A 23,636-nucleotide genomic window follows, 5' to 3' on the forward strand; every position below is an offset into this window, starting at 1 on the left:
TGACTGAATGTTGTCATAAAAAATAAATCATTAATATTGAAGAGTTTTTATGACTGAGAGATCTGAGTAATTGATTTATTATAAAGCACCTACTATGAGCTAGATATTAAGCTGTATACTGAGTATACATAGCTATATAGTGAATATATACTGAGTATACCTATACGGAGTGTATACTAATTATTCCTATAGCAAAAAAGACATGTGAACAAACTAAATATGTAAGCTAGATAGTACAATATCAGGGGCATCAAAGAGTTATAAAAAAGATCAAGTGAAAACTTTAATACATTTTAGGTTTAGTTTGACGAAAAATGCTTCACTGAGCTAAGAATGATTTAATGTTGAATAACATGTCTAAAGGAATCACAAACAGGAAAGCAGTACAATATATTTACATTCTTTGTTAAATATAAAATCATCCAGATGATTTTTCAGCTATTTATGTTTTTTTTATAATTTGATAGTACAATATTATGTGCAGTGGGAGGAGAGGTTAGTATGTTTCAGAGTTAAATCAAATGTTAAGATCTCAGTGATTTTTTTTTCTTTTTTTTTTTTTTTTTTTGCGGTATGCGGGCCTCTCACTGTTGTGGCCTCCCTTGCAGAGCACAGGCTCCGGACACACAGGCCCAGCGGCCATGGCCCGTGGGCCCAGCCGCTCCGTGGCATGTGGGATCCTCCCGGACCAAGGCACGAACCCGTGTCCCCTGCATCAGCAGGCGGACTCTTAACCACTGCACCACCAGGGAAGCCCCAAGATCTCAGTGATTTTTAATACTATGTCTAAATCACAGTATCATTTATTATAGTGACCAATATAGCAATGAAGGATTGAAATGGAATACAGCATTGTTTATGAAGATAGTCACAAACTTTGTTTTGTATAATAGGAAAGTTATTTTCAGAAAACACTGTTTTTAAAAAAGGTAAATTATTATTAAACTTCTATTTTTGGATGTTGTGCCAAAAATAAAAATAAAATCAATAAACATATTTTACAAATTGCAATAACTATTGCTGAATTTTTTTTAAAAAATACTGTTACCTTATTACTTCTTCCATGATTAAAAATATGCAAATCCTAGAATGCACTTATATTAAAAACTTGTGGAAATCTAAGAGCATGTTTCTTCTAATATTCAGGAATTATAGTATCATCCTGAGTAAGAAAAGGTCACATAATTTATAATTCTCCAATGTGTCTTTCATTTATGTTGGTAAACTCATTTTTTTGAAAGAACAATGAGGATAAATACCACATTTTATCATTTTCCCCTTTAGGGCTTCCTTCTGCACAAACATTTTTGTAGTTACTGGTCTAGTTTTGATACAGTGCTTATATATTAACTAATTTTCCAAAGAAATTCAGCATTTATTGAGCAACTGTTATAGGCAAGGTACTATAGAGATCTGTAAGAAATACAGGGCTGATCAAAACCAGAGCCTGACTTTAAGGAGTTCATAGTTTATTGAAGGATCTAGACAAATATAGATGCCTAACGGTGTATTAGTTTTCTATTGCAACTAGAACAAATTACCACCAACTTAGTGACTTACGATAATAGAATTCATTATCTTACAGTTCTATAGGTCAGAGGTCTGAAATGGATCTCATAGAGCTACAATTAAAGTCTTAACAGGGCAGTGTTCCTTCTAGAGGCTCTAGGAAAGAGACTGCTTCCTGCCTTTTCCCTCTTCAAGAAGTGGTCTAAGTTCCTCGGTTGTGGCTCCTTTCCATCTTCAAAGCCAGCAATCAAATCACTCTAGCCTCTACTTCCATCATCACATCTTCTTCTCTGACTCTAACTATCCTGCCTTTTTTTTTTCATTTATAAGGCTGCTTGCGGTTAAATTAAGCCCACCTGGATAATCCAGGGTACTCTGTCCATCTCAAAACCTTAAACTTAACACATTTGCAGAGGCGCTTTATCTGTGTGAGGTAACATACTTACAGGTTCTGGGGGTTAGGATGTGGACATCTGCCTACTACATATGACTAAACATGGTAAATAGATTATATCTTATATTTTATATCTTAGGTGTGGATATTGACACACTCAAAAATTCAGTGTTTAGGTTGTCTTAATCTATTCATGGAAAAGCATTTAAATATTAATAGGGAAGATTATAAGGTCACCGTTTTAACATATTCAATTAAACAGGTGAAGAATATTTCCAATCTTAGGTTTCAAAAGGAGGAAGGAAATTTGTTGATAATGTGTAGATTTAGTTAATGGACTTACATAATGAATTTTCAGTTTGCTGTTACATGCCAACTACCTAAACTTACCTTAATTTTATTTGCAAAGTGTTTTTATCAGAGATCAGACAATGCCAGATATTAGAGCTTAATTTGATCCTTATTTAGCTCCTTGTGATGAATTGTAAAACAATGAAATAGTAGATTTTAAAGAAAATTTAATATATTATCTGATATAAATCTTTAAATAACTACGAAGATCTTTTAACTCAACATATCCCTTTACCAGACCATTTCTCTTCTCTTCTTTAAAGTAAAATGCCTTGATGTTGTCCCACTGCTTTATATATTGATCTCATCTGCATCATTTTTCCCATTTTACAGAAAATTGAACCCAAGGAAGTTAAGTAATTTTCCAAGGTCACATAAACCAGGAAGTAGGTGGACTCCAAAGTCTCCCCAGTTTTCACTTTGACCACTCAGGGGCAGAGCTTATTAAAGGTTGGTTTTTAGAAAAAAAAAAGTAACATGCCTCGAAAGAGTTTTCTGAACTTTTGATCTCCAGTTCCTCTCTTCCTATTCTACTCTTAACCTGTTCCAGTCATGTTCTGTTCCCACTGCTCCACAGACATTGTTCTAGTTAGTCACCAGCGGTCACCACAGTGCTAAATCAGAAGTCAAATCTCAGTTCTCATCTTTTGTGATCTCTCAGCAACATTTGATGCAAATGATCATTCTCTTTTCCTTGAAATGTCAATATTTTATTCATTTGACATCCAGAACTCTGGCTTTCTTGCTTTTCCTACTCTCTCACCATCCTGTCCTTCTTAGCTCCCTTTGCTTTTACCATTCAGCTCCCTGATCTCTGATGGTAGATTGTCCCAGGAATCAGTCTTTGGATTTTTACTCTTCTGTATCTTCTCTGCTCATCCCTAAGTGAGATTATCCAGTCTTAGAGATTTAGCTATTATTTACATGCTGTGAACTGCTAAAATTTTATTTCCAGCCTGGATCTATTCCTTCAGCTCCAAATTCATTTACCTAAACTCCCTACTTAATATCTGAAGTTGGATCTCCACAGGCGGCGTATGATCAGCTTATTCTAAACTGCATTTCTTATCTCTGTCCCCTCCTGTCACAGAAACAATGCAAAATTGCTCGAGTGACGTTCCCCATCTCAGTAAATGGCAACTCTGTTTTTGTAGATGCTCGGCTTAACCATGAATCTCAGAGGATTCTGTCCAGGCATTTTCTGGATGCCAGGTAGTCCTATGCATCAGACAGTGTCCTTTATTTCTTAGACATATTTCTGTAGAATGACTGACTCTAACCTGATTGCCCCAATGAATGCTAATTTTAAAATTTACACAAGGATATATTCCTTCCTGTGTGACTATTCCTTTGCTTTTGAATATTTGCTCCTGAATACAATAAGGAGGTTTGGTAGAATTTATAAATATTTTTAAATTCTCCTGTGGCCATGTCCTTTTAAATCTGTGTATTTATAATCTCAATCCAATTACTTATTTTTAACTTGTATTTTTGCACTAAATTCTACAGGGGAATTTCAAAACATTTCAGCACTTCTGAATTCTGAACAACCTGGAAATAGGAATGTCTGAAATATATTCTTAGCTCATCCTATGAGTGAAGTAATTAAAGTGTGGGTAAAATCTGTTTAAAGTTTATGTAATTAGAAAAGCTTGGGGGAAAAGTCCTATTTAAATCTAACAAGTGAAATTTCTATATTTTAAAATTATTCACAAAAAGTCAGAAGAAAAATGGAGTTAATTATCAGAGAGACCTAAGAGTCTAAAATTGTTTTAATTATCTGGATCTTCTCTACTTATAATGGCTTGAAAGTAAATATTTGGTGAATATATTTAATCATATGCTTTTGGATAGTAATTCTGACCCAAGTGTCAAGGATGCAGAGAAGTGAGGTAAGAGAGTAGTCAAGAAAGTGGCAAAGTCTAGGTTTGAATCTGGATGATTATTTTAAGGTAGTGAATATGCTATACTCATGCTCATAATAAATTGCTGAATATTTAAAGCATTAGGTGAGCTTAATTGAGCTAGAGCATAAAAAATTAGAAATTTATAGCTGTAGGCTTAAGCCAATTAAGCTGCATCATACTCAGCTACATTTAGCTGTTTGGTCACAGACGTTCTCTCTGGCAATTGAGATGGTACTAAAATAGGGATGTTATCTAATCTATATCTAACAAGGTAGTCTCTATCACAGAAAAAATCACATTTATACTATCTAGCCTTAAATCTCTTATCTTTGACAATAAGGTTCAGTTCCCCAAATCATTTCTCTTCAGCCTGTCACCGTATTCATGTAAGCCTTTGATCAATCGATGGTACAAGATGGCTTGGTATAGCAGAAAGAGCTATGTATTAAGACAAAAGTCTCCAGCAGAAGTCTCAGTTCTGCAGTTAAATCACTTTGTGACTTTGGACTAGTCATAAACTAGGACTTACGACTCTGATTGCAAGTTGGATGTAAGTCTTAAATGAGGTAAAATAGATAAAAAACTGAGTAGAGTAACTGACATATTGGAGGTATTAGTCTCCTCCCTGAGTTTCTTCATTTATTTAAATAGGAGGATTAGTTGCAACCATTTCTGATGTCTTAATGAATCTGTAAGTCTGTACAATGTGTTTTAAAACTAGCTGTTTACATTTCACATATGGTAGATAATTGTCTCTCAATATGGTAGGACATAAAAAATAGAAACTGAACAAAGTTTTCTAACTTTGGTTTAAAAGAAAGCTTACTATTTTATTGCATTTTTAAAAGGAAGTTCTTTAATTCTAGCATTGCCTTCTGAAAAACAGATATAGCAATAACAAGAAAATTGGAAAAATAATGTAATCACTTTGCTGATTGATGAGTGAAGGCCAGAGAATTTCTTGGGATTGAAAAGCATTTGAGAGCCACACTTAGCTTGAAATCTTTTAAAAATGATTTAGCCTTATTTCAAAGGAAGGATGGCTTTCATTCTTTACATATAACCACTTTCATTTTTTTTAAAAATAGATAGAAGGACTGAAAATGACAGTCCTCTATAACCCTACGCTGTAAAAGCCTAGAGAAGAATTGTGAGAAAAGAAGTAAAAACTACCTGAAATGGTTTGATATAAAATGGCCTTTTTTTCTAAACTGGGCTTTGACTTGACTTTCAACTTTTTTTTTTTTTAATGAAACAGAAAGGAACCAGCTTTCTATTAATCTAGAATGGGTTTTAAAAAAATCCTTCTTTGAAAAATAATCCATTTAAACATTTCTTGGCAATATGGAGGAAGATTTATCACATCACTGGAAATTTTCTTTAAGAAGCATTGTCTAAATTCAACACCCATTTATGATGAAAACCCTCCAGAAAGTAGGCATAGAGGGAACTTACCTCAACATAATAAAGGCCATATATGACAAACCCACAGCCAACATCATTCTCAATGGTGAAAAACTGAAAGCAATTCCACTAAGATCAGGAATAAGACAAGGTTGCCCACTCTCACCATTATTATTCAACATAGCTTTGGAAGTTTTAGCCATAGCAATCAGAGAAGAAAAAGAAATAAAAGGAATCCAAATCGGAAAAGAAGAAGTAAAGCTGTCACTGTTTGCAGATGACATGACACCATATATATAGAATCCTAAAAAGGCTACCAGAAAACTACTAGAGCTAATCAATGAATTTGGTAAAGTTGCAGGATACAAAATTAATGCATAGAAATCTCTTGCATTCCTATACACTAATGATGAAAATCTGAAAGTAAAATTAAGAAAACACTCCCATTTACCATTACAACAAAAAGAATAAAATATCTAGGAATAAACCTACCTAAGGAGACAAAAGACCTGTATGTAGAAAACTATAAGACACTGATGAAAGAAATTAAAGATGATACAAACAGATGGAGAGATATACCATGTTCTTGGATTGGAAAAATCAACATTGTGAAAATGACTCTACAACCCAAAGCAATCTACAGATTCAGTGCAATCCCTATCAAACTACCAATGGCATTTTCCACAGAACTAGAACAAAAAATTTCACAATTTGTATGGAAACACAAAAGACCCTGAATAGCCAAAGCAATCTTGAGAAAGAAAAACAGAGCTGGAGGAATCAAGCTCCTGGAGTTCAGACTATACTACAAAGCTACAGTAATCAAGATAGTATGGTACTGGCACAAAAACAGAAATACAGATGAATAGAACAGGATAGAAAGCCCAGAGATAAACCCACACATATATGGTCACCTTATTTTGATAAAGGAGGCAAGAATATACAATGGAGAAAAGACAGCCTCTTCAATAAGTGGTGCTGGGAAAACTGGACAGCTACATGTAAAAGAATGAAATTAGAACACTCCCTACCACCGTACACAAAAATAAACTCAAAATGGATTAAAGACCTAAATGTAAGGCCAGGCACTATAAAACTCTTAGAGGAAAACATAGGTAGAACACTCTATGACATAAATCACAGCAAGATCCTTTTTGACTCACCTCCTAGAGAAATGGAAATAAAAACAAAAATAAACAAATGGGACCTAATGAAACTTCAAAGCTTTTGCACAGCAAAGGAAGCCATAAACAAGACGAAAAGACAACACTCAGAATGGGAGAAAATATTTGCAAATGAAGCAACTGACAAAGGATTAATCTCCAGAATATACAAGCAGCTCATGCAGCTCAATATCAAAAAAACAACCCTATCCAAAAATGGGCAGAAGACCTAAACAGACATTTCTCCAAAGTAGATATACAGATTGGCAACAACACATGAAAGGATGCTCAACATCATTAATCATTAGAGAAATGCAAATTAGAACTACAATGAAGTATCACCTTACACCAGTCAGAATGGCCATCATCAAAAAATCTACGAACAAATGCTGGAGAGGGTGTGGAGAAAAGGGAACCCTCTTGCACTGTTGGTGGGAATGTAAATTGATACAGCCACTACGGAGAACAGTATGGAGGTGCCTTAAAAAACTAAAAATAGAACTACCATAAGACCCAGCAATCCCACTACTGGGCATATACCCTGAGAAAACCATTATTCAAAAAGAGTCATGTACCACAATGTTCATTGCAGCTCTATTTACAATAGCCAGGACATGGAGCAACCTAAGTGTCCATCGACAGATGAATGGATAAAGAAGATGTGGCACATATATACAATGGAATATTAATCAGCCATACAAAGATTTGAAATTGAGTTATTTGTAGTGAGGTGGATGGACCTAGAGTCTGTCATACAGAGTGAATTAAGTCAGAAAGAGAAAAACAAATAGTGTATGCTAACACATATATATGGAATCTAAATAAATAAATGGTTCTGAAGAACCTAGGGGCAGGACAGGAATAAAGACACAGAAGTAGAGAATGGACTTGTGGACATGGGGAGGGGGAAGGGTAGCAGGGACGAAGTGAGAGCGAGGCGTGGACATTTATACACTACCAAATGTAAAATAGATATCTAGTGGGAAGCAGCCCAGTAGCATAGGGAGATCACCTCTGTGCTTTGTGACCATCTAGAGGGTTGGGGTAGGGAGGGTGGGAGGGAGAAGCACGAGGGAGGAGATATGGGGATATATGTATATGTATAGCTGATTCACTTTGTTATAAAGCAGAAACTAACACACCATTGTAAAGCAATTATACTCCAATAAAGATGATAAAGAAAGAAAGAAGCATTGTCTGATAAAGGCAGTCCATCTTTTAAGATTTGTGGTATAAGGACCTGTGGTAAGAGGATAATCAGCTTAAGGCTGCCGCTCAGTGGAAAATTTCCTTTCATGACTCTACGAGGACTATTTGGCTTCTTTAAAGCCTAAAGTCTTGTTCCCCACTGCCTTTTGTTTTAAATTCAAGTTAATTCAGAGCCTGCAAACTGTATTAAAAGGAAATATATTGAGTAACTACTATGACTTAGTCGTTATGCTAAATTTTAAAAATTTATAATATAATGCCATTTTTGAAAAAGATATTACATATAAATATATGTATAGAGAGAGAGAGAGAGAGAGAAAGAGAGAGAGAAAGAGAGAGAGAAAGGAAGAGAGAAAGAGATTAGAAAAAGTGAAAAAAACACATGCCAGACTATTGGTGGTAGTGATTTTGCAGAGAATGACATGATAAATTTTTGTGCTATGCTATGTCTTTTCAATTTTAAGAATATAAATGTCTTCAGGAATTAGAAAATTATATCATTAAAAAATTAGTAGGAGGCCATCATAAGAAGAGTGTCAGACATGAAGGAAAAGGTATAAACTTCATCAAAGCAGGCCCTGTTTCTATCTCGTTCCCTATTGTGTTTCACATTGTCTACCCCACAGAGACCACTTAATAAATATTTACTGAAGGAGTGAATGAACACATTAAAGAAAGCTGCCACAACTAATTTCAAGGTTGTCTTTAGAGACCACGTGAAATCTTTTGTCTTACGGGAACATTTACATTGTTAGACTTGCATAACATCTTCGGTCATTGCCATGGGAAATAAACATATCTAAAATACTTACAAAGGCAAGCTTTGGGAAGTATAGTCATTCAGTGGAGAAAAACAAAGCAACATAAAGCGTGTTCATTTTGTTTGCTAGAATGGTTCTTTCTGCAGGGTTATAGAGGTTTATTGTGCATGACTCAACACACATTGCATTCGGGAAGATCTACAGAATGAGCAGAATAGATCCTGAGTCCTCCTCATCTACTTGTGTCTTCCTTTTTTGGGAGGATGTTTTACTGGCAAATTTAGCCAGTAACATTTGCACAGAGTATATGTTTCCTTTTACTTAAATTCATAAGCACTTTTCTACTTTCTAACAGAGAAAACTTGACAAAAATCTATTGAATTTTATAATTTCACCGTCATTCTGATGTTTTCTTCTGGCACAGGGATTCTAAGGGTGTGATTAGGGGTAACTCTTTGCACAGATATATTTACAACTACAGAGGCAGCAAAAAATACCATATTCTGAAGGCCTATTTTATGCTTGTCACTATATTCATTTTCTAATTTAGTCCTTCTAAAAAAAGCCCTAATGGTGGGCATTATCGCATCCATTTTTAGATGGTAAAACCAAGGCTCAGAGATATAAAATTTACTCATAGAAAGCCCCTGTGGAAATGACTGACCTGAGATTCGATTTCTGGTAGGTGTGGATCAAAGCGTGATTGCTTTCGTTATTTTGTTTTGATTAGAATCCATTGTCCTTTTGTCTTCACTGTAAAGATCTTGCACACCCTGAAACATTCTCATGGAAATTAGAGTACAGTCCTGAAATGCCAGGACTTGGATTGTATTCAAACTGTCACATGCTTTCTAGCTATGATATATGGGCCTGAACTCATTAGTGATGGATTCCTAGAGGCAGCAACTGTGCAGGTAAATCTTCTTAACTAAGCAGATAGTACATCATCCTGGCACTGTAAAATGTCATAAGTGCTCTCAGTGTAATAATCTTTTTGTTTCTTTGCTACATTTGGATGAGCAAAACCAGGAAGCATTAGAGTAATACCAAGTCCTACCAAAAGTATAGTCTAAATATAGAGGCATCTTGGGAAACCCACCTCTTGCATTCCACTAAACTTTCTTGAATCTTGATTGTTTAATGCCAAAAGTACTAGTTAAATTGCAGTCTTGTTCATTTGAATGCAGAAGAGTAAGTGTGCTGGGCTCTTACCTTTATTTCTGGTATCTCCATTCTGGCAGTCCCACATCTCTCTCTACCCCTCAGGCTCCAGGAGCTTGGCACTTTGCCAGCAGTCAGCTCCTGAGACAGCCTAATGAAAGTTAATAGACCTCCAATTCAGGTAATTTACATGAATTAAAAATAACTTAGGAAACCATTTAGGGCTCTATAAAATCAAATTTAAAATACTATATGCAGAGGTCATAACAGTACAGTTCGACTTTTCTACCACACAAAAAACATAAAGTTTACTTGAAGTTCATCTGAAATATACAAATATTATCAGACAGTTGGAGAGAATAAAATTTTTACATGTCTTTTGAAAAGTAAGTAATCCCAATAATGCTTTCTTGCTCAGTTTCTTCCAGATGTTCTAAGCTTGTATTTCAAGACTGCTTACAAATTATAAGGTACATGTAGAAAAGATTTTCAGCAGAGGATAAACTTATGAGAAACTATTTCATAGTTCCTCATAATTCTGCAAAAATTATGAGATAAAATAGAATATATAGACTGTGGAAGGAAAAAAGGTGATATTTGTTCAGAAATCAAATAAAATTCTATGATAGATGTAAGAGAATGGGAGGGATCTTGAATTTGCTGTAAAAGAGGTATAATAATATTACTGTTGAAAAATCATTTAATCCTTTCCTGTGCCACAGATAGAGCTACAGTCAAACCAATCCAGAGAGATTGCTGGGATCTCTTTTAAAAACTAAATTTCTTAATTTCACAAATATTTATTGAACTAGGCATTATGAATTCAAGTACAAAGATCAGTAGTGTGCTCTTTTGTCCTTAAGGAATCTTGAATTTAGTTAATAGATAAGGCAAGTACTGGCACCTCACAATGCAAGGAAGAATATAGTAGTGGCCACAGGCAATCATAAAATGCTCTGTGAGCTTTCTGAAGGGAAACCACACCATGTTGAAGTCTGCAAGGCAGAATGAGAAGATATGACTGAGGTTTAAATTCTGGTGGCTTTTCCATCTTCTAGTTCTGGGCATCTTCTAGTGTCTAGGCCAACTGTTTAACCTTTTGGAGCTTTAGCTTTGTTTTCTGTAAAATGGTAGTAGTAGAATATACTTCATAAGTGTTTTACATAAGATTTTTCTCACTTATTCATTTATTCATTCATACACAAGTATGCACTGAGTGTTCACTGTTGGCCTGGTTGTACAGCTGTACAGTGTATAGTGTGGGTGGGGAGGCAAAAAGTTTGGTATGTGCTTTGATAGGAAGTATTTGTAGGTTACAGCAAGACTTTAAAGAAAAGTGTGGTCAATTCCATAAAAAGAAGATCCAGAATCTCTTCATAGACGAGGCTCCCATAATCCTTACTACACAGATGAGATAATGAAAGTTTAGGACATTTGAATAATTGTCCAAAGTGTATATAGTTAGTAAACGGCTGAGCTAGGATCCAGTGCTTCTGAATTTTCACATAAAGCAATCAATTCTGTTTGCTTTGAAAGCGATTACCCATACAATGAGACCTAAAGGAAGCATTAATATCAATGGGAATGTGCTTTTTGCAATATCTCAGAGGACTTCAGACACATCGATATTTTGTTTTGTAATTACTTTTTATAATTAATGGTATATCTTACTAACTCAAATAATTGTCATGCAAAGCAGGCTTTTAAATAGAATATGGAAATATTTAAGAGGTTACTTTAAAGTAATATTTCAGGTTACTTTCAAGGAGTTTTTGTCTCTAAGCCAACACAAATGGAATCAGCTGTCTCTGTATTTCAATAATAAGCTCTTCATGACCCCCAGTGAACTCACATTTTTATCCCATGCTAAGGCACTGAGCTCATAAAGATTCATAAGACCAAAAAAAAAAAAAAGGGTTTTTTTTTCCTCTATTGTGTAAGACCTTTATATAAATCAACTCCCAGTGGGGAGAGATCTACTCTACTGTACTTTCCTCTGTCTCTTCCCTTTTCCATAGCTCTTACACAGTCTTGAGAAGTATCCCTCAGTGAGCACCTCCATCCTTCTTTCCCTCCCCCTGCATCCATTGTCAGTGTAATAATGTTTCATGTATTAGTGCACTAGCTATCATAAATATATTACACAATATAGTCTAAGTTAGAGTTCACAGAGGAAATGAGATGAAGGTGCCCATAGCCCTATTGTACAGATAACTAGTTCTTAATGAGAAATGGGGAAAGATTGAAGCCTGTTGAGGATCCACAGGTGTTTTTTTTTCATCTGTTTCATATGATCATATGTTATAAATGTTTGTCTTTCTTATTTACTTAGTCAGTGTTTCTCTGACTTATCGACTTAGCATAATGCCCTTGAGGTCCATCCATGTTTTCACAAATGGCAAGATTTCATTCTTTTTTATAGCAGCTGAATAATATCACATTGTGTGTGTGTGTGTGTGTGTGTGTGTGTGTGTGTGTATTTGTGTGTATTTACATCTTCTTTATCCATTCATCCACTGATGGACACTTAGGTTGTTTTAATATCTTCAGATAGAAGATAATGAAAACACTAACTGGAAAAATACCTGTACCCCCATGTTCATTGCAGCATTATTTACAATATCTTATGAGCTCTGTAGTGGAGTTACTGGATTGTATGGTAGTTCTATTTTTAATTTTTGAGGAACTTCCGTACTGTTTTCTATAGCAGTTGCACCAATTTATATTCCCACCAACAGTGCACAAGGGTTCCCTTTTCTCCACATTCTCGCCAACATTTGTTATTTTTTTGGTGATAGTCATTTTAACAAATGTGAGGTGATATCTCATTGTGGATTTGATTTGCATTTCCCTGGTGATTAGTGATGTTGAGCCATCACATTAGTGATGTTGAGCCTCTTGTACCTGTTGGCTATCCAGATACCTTCTTTGGAAAATTGTCTATTGAAATCTGACCATTTAAGAGTTTATTATTATTGTTGTTGTTATTGTTTGCTATTGCGTTGTATGTGTTCTTTATGTATTTTGGATATTAGACCCTTATCAGGTATATGAATTGCAAATATTGTCTCCCATTCAGTAGGTTGCCTTTTCATTTTGTTGGTTTCCTTCACTGTACAGAAGCTTTTCAGTTTGACATAGTCACGTTTGTTTATTTTACTTTTGTTGTCCGATTTAAAAAAATCATTGCCAAGAATCATGTCAAGGAGCTTACAGCCTGTGTTTTCTTCTAGGAGTTTTATGGTTTCCGGTCTTATGTTCAAATCTTTAATCTACTTTGAGTTTATTTTTGTGTATGGTGTGAGATAGTGGTTCAGTTTCATTGTTTTGCATGTGGCTGTCCAGTTTTACAAACCCCACTTATTGAAGAGGCTGTTCCTTCCCCTTTGTATTTTCTTGGCTCCTTTGTTATAAATTAATAGACAATATACATGTGAGTTTATTTCTAGGCTCTCTGTTCTATTCCATTGATCTACATCTCTGTTTTTATGCCAGTACCATACTATTTTGATTACTATAGCTTTGTAATATAGTTTGAAATCAGGAAGTATGCTATCTCCAGCTTTGTTCTTCTTTCTCAAGATTGTTATGGCTATTCAAGGTCTTTTGCAGTCTCATACAAATTTTAGTATTGTTTTCTCTATTTCTGTGAAAAATATCATTGGAATTTTGATACGGATTGCTTTGAATTTATATATCACTTTGGTTAGTGTGGACATTTTAACGATATTAATTCCTCTATTTCATGAGTATGGAATATCTTTTCATTTATTTATGTCTTCTTCAATTTTTTAAGCTAATATCTTGTAGTTTTCAATATATAAGTCTTTCACCCCCTTGGTTAAATTTATTCCTAGGTATTTTATTCTTTCTGATATAATTGTAGATGAGATTGTTTTCTTAATTTCTATTTCTGATAGTTTGTTATTAGTGTAAAGGAACACAACACATTTTTATGTATTTATTTTGTATCCTGCAACTTTACTGAATTTGTTTATAAGTTCTAACAGTTTTTTTGAGGGAGTCTTCAGGGTTTTCTCTATATAGTATCATGTTATCTGCAAATATTGACAGTATTACTTCTTCCTTTCCAATGTGGATGCCTTTTATTTCTTTTTCTTGTCTAATTGCTCTGGATAGGACTTCCAATACTATGTTGAATAAAAGTGGCAAGAGTGGACATACTTGTCTTGTTCTTCATCTTAGAGGAAAAGCTTTCAGTATGTCACCATTGAGTATGGTGTTAGCATGGGTTTGTCATATATGGCCTTTATTATGTTGAGGTGTGTTCCCTCTATACCCACTCTGTAGAGAGTTTTTATCATAAATTAATGTTGAATTTTGTCAAATGCTTTTTTGCATTTATCGAGATGATCATATGATTTTTATCCTTCATTTTGTTAATGTGGTATATTACACTGACTGATTTGAGGATGTCGAGCCATCCCTGCATCCCTGGAATAAATAACACTTGATCATGGTGTATGATCCTCTTAATGTATTGTTGACTTTACTTTGCTAATATCTTGTTGAGGATTTTTGCAATTATGTTTATCACTGATATTGGCCTATAATTTTCTTTCCTTGTAGTGTTCTTGTCTGAGTAGCAGGATAATACTGGCCTTATAAAATGTTTTTGGAAGAGTTCTCCCCTCTTCAGCTTTTGAAATAATTTTAGAAGCACTGATATTAGTTCTTTGGATGTTTGGTAGAATTCACCAGTGAAACCATCTGATCCTGGACTTTTGTCTGTTGGAAAGCTATTGATTACTGTTGCAGTGTTCTTACTAGTAATCAGTCTGTTCAGATTTCTTATTGCATCATGATTCAGTCTTGGTAGGCTGCATGTTTCTAGGAATTTATTCATTTCTTCTAAGTTGTCCAATCTGTTGGCATATAACTGTTCATAATAGTCTCCTTTGTATTTCTGTGGTATCAGTTGTAACAACTCCTCTTTCATATTTTATATATTTGAGTCCTCTCTTTTGTTCTTTGTGAGTCTAGTTAAAGGTTTGTCAATACTATTTATCTTTCAAAGAAGCAGCTCTTAGTTTTATTGATCCTTTCTATTGTCTTTTAGTCTCTATTTTATTTATTTCCTTTCTAATCTTTGTTATTTCCTTTCGTCTAATTTTGGGCTTCATTTATTCATTTGCTTTTCTTTTTTATGTTCCTTGAGGTAAAGTTAGTTTGTTTATTTGAGACTTCTCTTGTTCCTTAAGGTAGGCATTTATTGCTATGAAATTCCCTCCTTAGAACTGCTTTTGCTGCATCCCATAAATTTTGGTATGTTACATTTCCATTTTGCTTGCCTCAAGCTTTTCTTTTTAATTTTTCTTTTGATTTCTTCTTTGACCCCTCGATTATTCTGTAATGTGTTGTTTAATCTCCCCATATTGTGAATTTTCCAGTTTTGTTCTTGTAATTAATTTCTAGTGTTATACTATTGTGGTCAGAAAAGATGCTTGATATGATTTCTGTCCTCTTAAGTTGATCAAGACTTGCTTTGTGGCCTAACATATAATCTACCTTGGAAACTTTTCTCTGTGCACTTGAAAAGAATGTGAATTCTGTTGCTTTTTGGATGGAATGTTCTGTAAATATCTGTCCATTTGACCTAACATGTCATTTAAGGCTGATGTTTTCATATTGATTTTCTGCCTAGATGATCTATCCATTGATGTAAGTAGGGTATTAAAGTCCCCTACAATTATTATATTGCTATTTCTCCCTTTCGGTCTGTTAATATGTGCATTATATATTTAGGTACACCTATGCTAGATGCATAAATATTTACAAATGTCATATTCTCTTGTTGGATTGTCCCCTTTATCATTATGTAATGCCCTTCTTTTTCTCTTATTGCAATCCTTGTTTTAAAGTCTATCTGTCTGATGTAAGTTTAGTTACTCCAGCTTTCTTTTGGTTTCCCTTTGTGTGGGATACCTTTTTCATCCCTTCACTTTCAGTCTGTGTGTGTCCTTACATCTAAAGTGTTTCATTTGTAGGCAGTATACATATGGGTCATTTTTTAATCCATTCAGCCACCTTATGTCTTTTGGTTGGAGAATATACCCCATTTACTTTTAAAGTAATTATTAATAGGTGTGTGTTTATTGCTATTATGTTCATTGTTTTGTAGCTATTTTTATAGTTCCTCTCTGTTTCTTTCTTTTTCTCTTCCTCTCTTCCTTTGTGATTTGATGACTTTCCTTAGTGGTATGTTTATATTACTATCTTTATATCATTTGTGCATTTACTATAGGTTTTTGCTTTGTGGTTAACATGAGGCTTACATATAAACAGCTTATAACAGTCTGTTTTAGGTTGATAACAACTTAAGTTTGATCCCATTCTAAAGCTCAACAATTTTACGCCTCCCTATGTTTTGTTTTTATGTTATGTTTTATATCTTTTTATCCTGTGTATCCCTTAAATAATCATTGTAATTATAGTTATTTTTACTACTTTTGTCTTTTAGCCTTTATACTAGCTTTATAAGTAGTCCACTACCTCTACTATATGTTTACTTTTCCAATGAGATTTTTTCTTTCATATGTGTTCTTGTTACTAATTAGCATCCTTTCTTTTTAGTTTAAAGAAGTCCCTTTAATATTTATGTAAGGTTGGTTTAGTTGTAGTAAGCTCCTTTAGCTTTTCCTTGTCTGGAAAACTGTGTCTCTTTCCTTCAATTCTGAATGATAACTTTGCTGGGTAGAGTATTCTTGTTTGGATTTTTTTTTTTTTTTTTTTTCTTTTCTGTCAGCCCTTAGAACATATCCTGCCAATTCCTTTGGCCTGTAGGGCTTGTGTTGAAAAAACTGCTGATAGCTTTATGAGGGTTCCCCTGCATGTAGCAAGTTGTTTTTCTCCTGTTGCTTTTAATATCCTTTCCTTGTCTTTAATTTATAATGTGTCTTCGTGTGGGTGTCTTTTTTTAAACATAAATTTATTTATTTTATTTATTTAATTTTGGCTGCATTGAGTCTTCATTGCTTCACGCAGGCTTTCTCTAGTTTCAGCGAGCAGGGGCTATTCTTTGTTGTGGTGTGTGGGCTTCTCATTGCAGTGGCTTCTCTTGTTGCAGAGCATGGGCTCTAGATGCACGGGCTTCGGTACTTGTGGATCGTGGGCTCCAGTGCACAGGCTCAGTAGTTGTGGCACATGGGCTTAGTTGCTCCGTGGCATGTGGGATCTTCCTGGACCAGGACTCGAAACTGTGTGCCCTGAATTTGCAGGTGGATTCTTAACCACTGAGCCATCAGGGAAGCCCAGAGTGGGTGTCTTTAGATTCATCTTGTTTTCAACTTTTCTGGGCTTCCTGCATCTAGATGTCTGTTTCTTTCCCTAAGTTAGGGAATTTTTCAGCCATTATCTCTTCAAATAAGATTTCTGCCCCTTTCTCTTTCCCTTCTCCTTCTGGGAGACCTGTAATACAAATGTTAGTTCATTTGATGTTGTCCCATAAGCCTTTTAGGCTATCTTCACTTTTTTAAATTCTTTTTTTTTTCTTTTTGCTCCTCTCATTGGGTGAGTTCTACTGCCTTGGCTTTGAGTTGATTGATTCTTCTGCTTCACATAGTCTGCTGTTGAAACCATCTAGTGTATTTTTTAGTTCAGCTATTGTATTCTTTAGCTCTGTGATGTCTATTTGGTACTTTCTTATATTTTCCATGTCTTTGTTGATGTTCTCATTGTGTTCATCCATTCTTCTTCCCAGTTTTATGAGTATCTTTATGACCTCTACTTTGAACTCTTATCAGATAAATTATCTCAGTTTCATTTGTTTCTTTCCTGAGATTTTATCTTGTTCTTATTTGGGACATATTCCTTTGTTTCTTCATTTTGCTTGACTCTGTGTTGCTTTCTTATATCCAATAGATGAGACAACCACGTCTTCTAGTCTTAAAGGAGTGGCCTTGTGTAGGCCTTGTCCACGCAGCCTATTATATTTTTAAGAGCTTCCAGTAGTTGAGAATGTGCCAAGACCTATCAGTGTCCCATTGGGAATGATTTCAGCACCTAGATTCAGGCTGAGTGGAAGCCAGACACTCTGGCAGCAGTTTTTTTAAAGCCAAATAGTAACAGTCCTCAGGGCCACAAGCATGAGCCCTGCTGGCCATCAGAACCAGGTGATCTTTGGGTGTCCCCTGATAGCCAGTTGTAGAAATCGGTGTTCCAGATGAGTGTATAAGCTCCTTTCTGGAAGGTACTGGAGAGCTGGAGCAAGGCAGAGGAAGTATGCCAAAATGGGCTACATTTCTTGAGAACAGCTGTGTAGACCACTAAATGTGCATCAAACCTGAAGTAGGTGTTTTGACTTGTGCCCCTGATATAGCTTTGGGGGAGCTCATTAATATCTTATCCTAATAATAATTGGCAATCCACTGGGTTATGTGAGTTTGGCCTATTTCAGGAAAGCAGGCATAAGAAACTTTCTGTAACTCTGTGAGCAGCCAGTAAACAAATTCAAAATACTTATGGCAATTTATCCTTGCCAAAAAGCAACAAGGCAGCCTATGTCCTCATTTTCTTGTTCTCACATGGTCACTAAGGCAACCTACAATAATGGAACTGTTGTTTTTCACAGGGCATGAATGTGTTAATGTTCTTGGGAATCTAATGGTAAAATCTGCCTAGCATGGATTATTTTAATTATATGAGAAGTACAGAGAGTGTTTTTTCCATGCTGTAAAGATTTCAAAAAGAAAAAACTGATTTTTAAATTTTGCAGAAATCTTATATTCTCTATATTGACTAGGTGCAGTGGTTTTCAAACCTTCCTGTGCATTAGAACCTCCTAGAATGGTATTCAAATTAGATTGGTGGACCCACCTTGCATTCTCATTCAGTAAGGCTATTGTGAGATACAGGAGTATGCATTTTAAAATAGGATTTGGAGTTACAAAACTCAGATTTGATGTCTAGCTTTGCTACCTATTAGCTGCATGTCCCTGGGCAAAACATTCAACATCCTTGAGCTTCAATTCCTTACCTATAAAGTTGGAATAATATTCATACTTAATTTACAGTATTGTTGAACAAATCAAAGAATAATATAATAATAGCAGCTAACATTCAGTGAGTTAATAAGTGCTTACTCTGTTCCAGTCAACTTTTGAGGACTTTATATTTATCTTCTTCACTTTCATCACAGTCCTCTGAGGCTGGCACTATTATTATCCCCGTTGTATAGATGAAAAGACAAACATATGACAATTAATTCTTCTGAAGTCATACAACTAGTGTGTGGCAAGCTAGATTCCATACCCAGGTAGTCAGACTTCAGAACTGGCATTTGTGTTTAGTGTATTATATTCTTTTAGTGAAAAAATAGATGTGACTATTGTAAACTCTATTTTAATATAAATATAATAACTGTGATATATAGTTTGCAAATATGGTAACCTCATGTACCTGGATTTCTTGATTCGTCCTAATTGTTAATGTTTGAGTATATTTTTCTTGTCACTCTGATTACATGACAAATTACCATAGAACTTAATGGCTTAAAACAGTCACACTGTGTACTATCTTTCATGATTGTTACAGGTCAGGCATTGAGACAGGTTACTAGGGGGATGGATTATTTCTGCTCCATAATGTCTGGGCTCTCAGCTAGAAGACTCAAAGACTGGGAAATGGAATCATCTGAAGGCTCTTTAACTTATGTGGCATAGAGTAAAAGAAACTCCCTTTCAATTTGGCATGGAAATCATTTAGAAATAACATAATCTTATGTGCCCAGGCACATTTTTTCCCAAATATTTTTCTATATGTAACACATATCTATAAAGTTCTAATAATATTATACCTGTATTCTAATTTTTCCCATAAAACAAATAGGAATCATGTATTATAACAAGCTGTCTTTTATAAAACATAATCTAAAAAAATCCTTTATGCTTTCTTAGGTTTTTGAGTCTTTGTTCATTTATTTACACTATTTTTCCCCAAAGTAATTCCTACCTGTCTCCCAAAATATTTTAAATATCACTGTGTCTTTGGACACCTTCCCTGAGACTCACCGTCCCTTCTGCAAAGTTAGGAACACTTCCTCTGTATTCTCACCTTCACATAAGAACTTACAAAAATGTCCACCAAACTCACTTTGGTGGATGCTTATAAAAGTCCCCTAGTCATTCAGCTATATGGGAATATCCTATCCTTTAATTATTAATAAAATGGCTCAATTGCACTGCTCAGAGAGTAGCAATTCCAGTAGCTTTTCAGACGTTCTGCAAATTATCTGGCATGTGTGGTATTGACTCCAGTTTTCCAGCACTCCTCAAATCTGAAGCTCCTTATATTTTGTCTCCATCATTGCATTCTCCTCTCTGTGCCATATTGATCAAACATGGAACATATTCCTATCTCCTTCAATTACCCTAAGCAACACTAAGACAAAGCCATGTTGATTAGAGGCAGGAATAAAGATGTACTATGCACCCTGCAAAACACAAACCAAGAATTGGAACTGAGTATTAGGTAATTAACTAAATGTTATTGTCTAAATTCCCATCAACTATATCCTCTCCTGGGGGCAATTTCTTATTTTCCATGTTCTTCCTTTAGTTTCAGCTTACTATTATCTTTGGACCTTTCTGTCTAGAACATCACTCCTCATACTTCTAGTTTCTCAAACCTGTCTTCATGCTACTCGGATTCAGGTGACAACTCTCAAATATATGTCATCTTTCTATATAGAGAAATGTATCTTTGTCTTTGTTTTATTCCATGCTAAGTCATGCGCTAGTCTAGGAAGATGGGAGAGTTGAGAGAAATCAAGGTTTCTTTTATTTAAGGAAAGCTATGAAAGAAAGTTTTAAACAGTATTTGATGTGTAACAGCTATTCAAATGTAAAAAATGAGAGAATAGATGGATGGGTGAGTGGATGAATGGATGTTTTACTCTTTTGTATTATATGTATAATTTTAATGGCTACTTATTATTACAATCGATTATTTTGCTGTTTTTACTCAGCTTAGCCCCTATAGTGGAAGATTTGGGCTGTTTTTACATTATGATAATAATATTAGTAATAGATAATGTTTATTGCATGCCTACTATATGCAGACACTTTAAATGAACTTATGTAGTACTCACAACAAAACTATGATATATATGCTATTATTATCCTAATTTACACATGAGGAAAGTAAACAGCAGAGTGGTTAAGATCTTATCCCGCATTACCCAGCTAGTAAGTAGTAGATGATTTGAACTTAGTATACCTGATTCTGGAACTCCGTATTTATAATTTCATAAACTTATTTTCACACACCTGTTTCACACACCTATTTTCATTTTGCTTGTCTTTGCTCTGTTTCCTGGTGTCCTGTTTTGTGACTCAGCCTTTACTTGGCCACTAAGTGGTGACTTGACTGTTGCTAGTCTCATCCAGATCATCAACACAAACATTCCTTCTGTTATGCATATAACAGCACATGCTGCTTTTTCTAAAGAGAGAGGGAAGCTTTGGCCCACTGTGATTAACACAAGTTTTTGGAGTTGCTGCTGAGTTTTCCCATTCACTCAGTTTCTTATATTGCTCCCTAGAATGTATTAGAAGAAACTCTTATTGGGCTTACTTTCTCAGTTTCTTACAGCTGCCTCTCTCAGGGTATTTGTAACAAGTTCCCCTGAGGCTAGAGAGAATTCTAGTGCCTCTATCAAGTATTCATCCAAATCATTCTCCCATGCTGAGAATCAGTGTATTTGCCAGGATAAATCCCAGATGTTTTGTCTCTTTCTATCTAGGGTGAATTGCCTGGAGTCCTTGTTGAGAGACTGGTACCAGAGAGAGTTGTTTCTTTCTGTCCTTGTTGTATTATATTGTCCTAATTTTAGTATTTCTTTTATAAATTATAATGCCAAGGTAGGCCTCATCTTGTAAAATTCCTGCCATGCTTTAAAAAACCCAGGGCTTCCCTGGTAGCGCAGTGGTTGAGAGTCCACCTGCCGATGCAGGGGACACGGGTTCGTGCCCCAGTCCGGGAAGATCCCACATGCCGCAGAGCGGCTGGGCCCGTGAGCCATGGCCGCTGAGCCTGCACGTCCAGAGCCTGTGCTCCGCAAGGGGAGAGGCTGCAACAGTGAGAGGCCCGCGTACCGCAAAAAAACCCCAAAACATCAAAAAACTCAAAAAACCCAAAAGCTTCTTTAGAAAGTAAGGCAGTTCACAACTGGCACAAACACCATCCAGTACTATGGCCAGGTAAAGAGAAAGATCACAGTTCATATACTAAATCGCTTAAAATTTTTATTCCCAAGAAACTAATTCAATTGCTTTTTTATTTGTTTGCTTACAGACTTCTTTGGGAACTAAAATTGGATAAAGAAATTATATAGGGAAGTAAATGTAATTTATATTAGCAGAATATTTGGAAAGTAGCTTCTTGCATTCATTTGTTCATCCAACAAATGTGTTCATTGCGCATTAATGGTCAGATATGTTGTGCCAACAGAAATGGTTATACATGGTACAGGTCCTGCTCCTCTGGTGGCATAGTGGTTGGGAGTCCGCCTGCTAGTGCAGGGGACGTGGGTTCGGGCCCTTGTCCGGGAAGATCCCACATGCCACGGAACAGCTGGGCCTGTGTGCCAAACTACTGAGCCTGTACTCTGGGGCCTGTGAGCTACAGCTGTTGAAGCCCGTGCGCCACAACTAGTGAAGTCCATGCGCCTGGAGCCTGTGCTCCGCGATAAGAGAGGCCACTGCGGTGAGAGGCCCACGTACCACGGTGAGGCGTGGCCCCCACTTGCCGCAGCTGGGGAGGACCCGTGCACCGGAGACCTGGCACAGCCAAAAAAAGAAAAAAATCCTTAAAAAAAGCCCACTATAGATCTAAATCACACTCTTTTTTAAGCACTTTATTTACAAACTTGAGTGTAAGTTCATTACAGCAAGGTTATAAAAAAAGGAAAATTCCAAAAACAGTGAAAAGTTAAAATCCTAGGAACATATTAAAAACTTTCAGAAAGTATATGATATTTCAGAAGTTATAATCTACCAAGGGGTAAAAATATACCTAAGTTAAAGTATAAGCAACATTTGTTAAAACTGAAGTACAGCTTTGGTTCAAATTAGAGCACTCGTATCAGCCTGAGTAATAATACTTCCAGGCTGTTAGAAAGAGCTAGGTAGAAGACAAGAGCTATACTCCCTTACCCTTAAAAAGATAGCAGTAAAACTAACTCATGTATTGAATAAAACACTTTCTAATTTACCACATTCATATTCATCATCTTATTTATTTTTCACAATAACCCTTTCAAGAAAATATTTTCATCCCAATTTTGTAGGTGTGAAAATCAAAGTTAAGAGAGATGAAATCACACCCCAGGTCACAGGGATTTTAAACTTAAGTATTTTGGATTACAGTTACAGCTGCCTAGCTATGAGTAGTGGCTTGTACTCAGAGTGTGTCTTAATAATTTAGGGTAATAGAATATTTGGAAAGCTAAAGAAAGTGGTAGTCTTCTCCCCAGGAAACAACACAGACATGCACGCATACAAAATTAGAATGTTCTTTCAGAAACACTTCTGAGACATATTCAGGGATACCCTATATATCTAAAGACTCCAGGATAAGAAAGTCAGGCCAAGGGTTAGTGGTATATTGTGGTTCTATAACATTTCAGTTTAATAGAGAGTTTATGTAAAAACAAAAACAAAATAAGACAACAACAAAAACAGTTTAAAGCCTTCCCCACCCCTGCCCCTTCTCCACATCACTGAAATTTAAGAATTGAGATTTTTTGTAATTGATGTCA

General features: G+C 35.5%; 1 protein-coding gene and 1 long non-coding RNA gene across 2 annotated transcripts in view; both read right to left on the reverse strand.

The window, feature by feature from the left end:
* Positions 1–23,636, reverse strand: part of OLFM3 (olfactomedin 3) — a 195,225-nt gene that overhangs the window by 121,554 nt on the left and 50,035 nt on the right. The window lies entirely within an intron of this gene.
* On the reverse strand, positions 666–17,109 carry LOC116758605. The gene is made up of 3 exons (XR_004351195.1): positions 16,979–17,109; positions 12,978–12,982; positions 666–680 (listed from the first exon to the last, which is right to left on the reverse strand). It is a non-coding gene; the product is annotated as an uncharacterized LOC116758605 (long non-coding RNA).

The sequence above is a fragment of the Phocoena sinus genome, chromosome 1, assembly GCF_008692025.1.
Source record: "Phocoena sinus isolate mPhoSin1 chromosome 1, mPhoSin1.pri, whole genome shotgun sequence".
In the NCBI taxonomy this organism is placed as follows: domain Eukaryota; kingdom Metazoa; phylum Chordata; class Mammalia; order Artiodactyla; family Phocoenidae; genus Phocoena; species Phocoena sinus.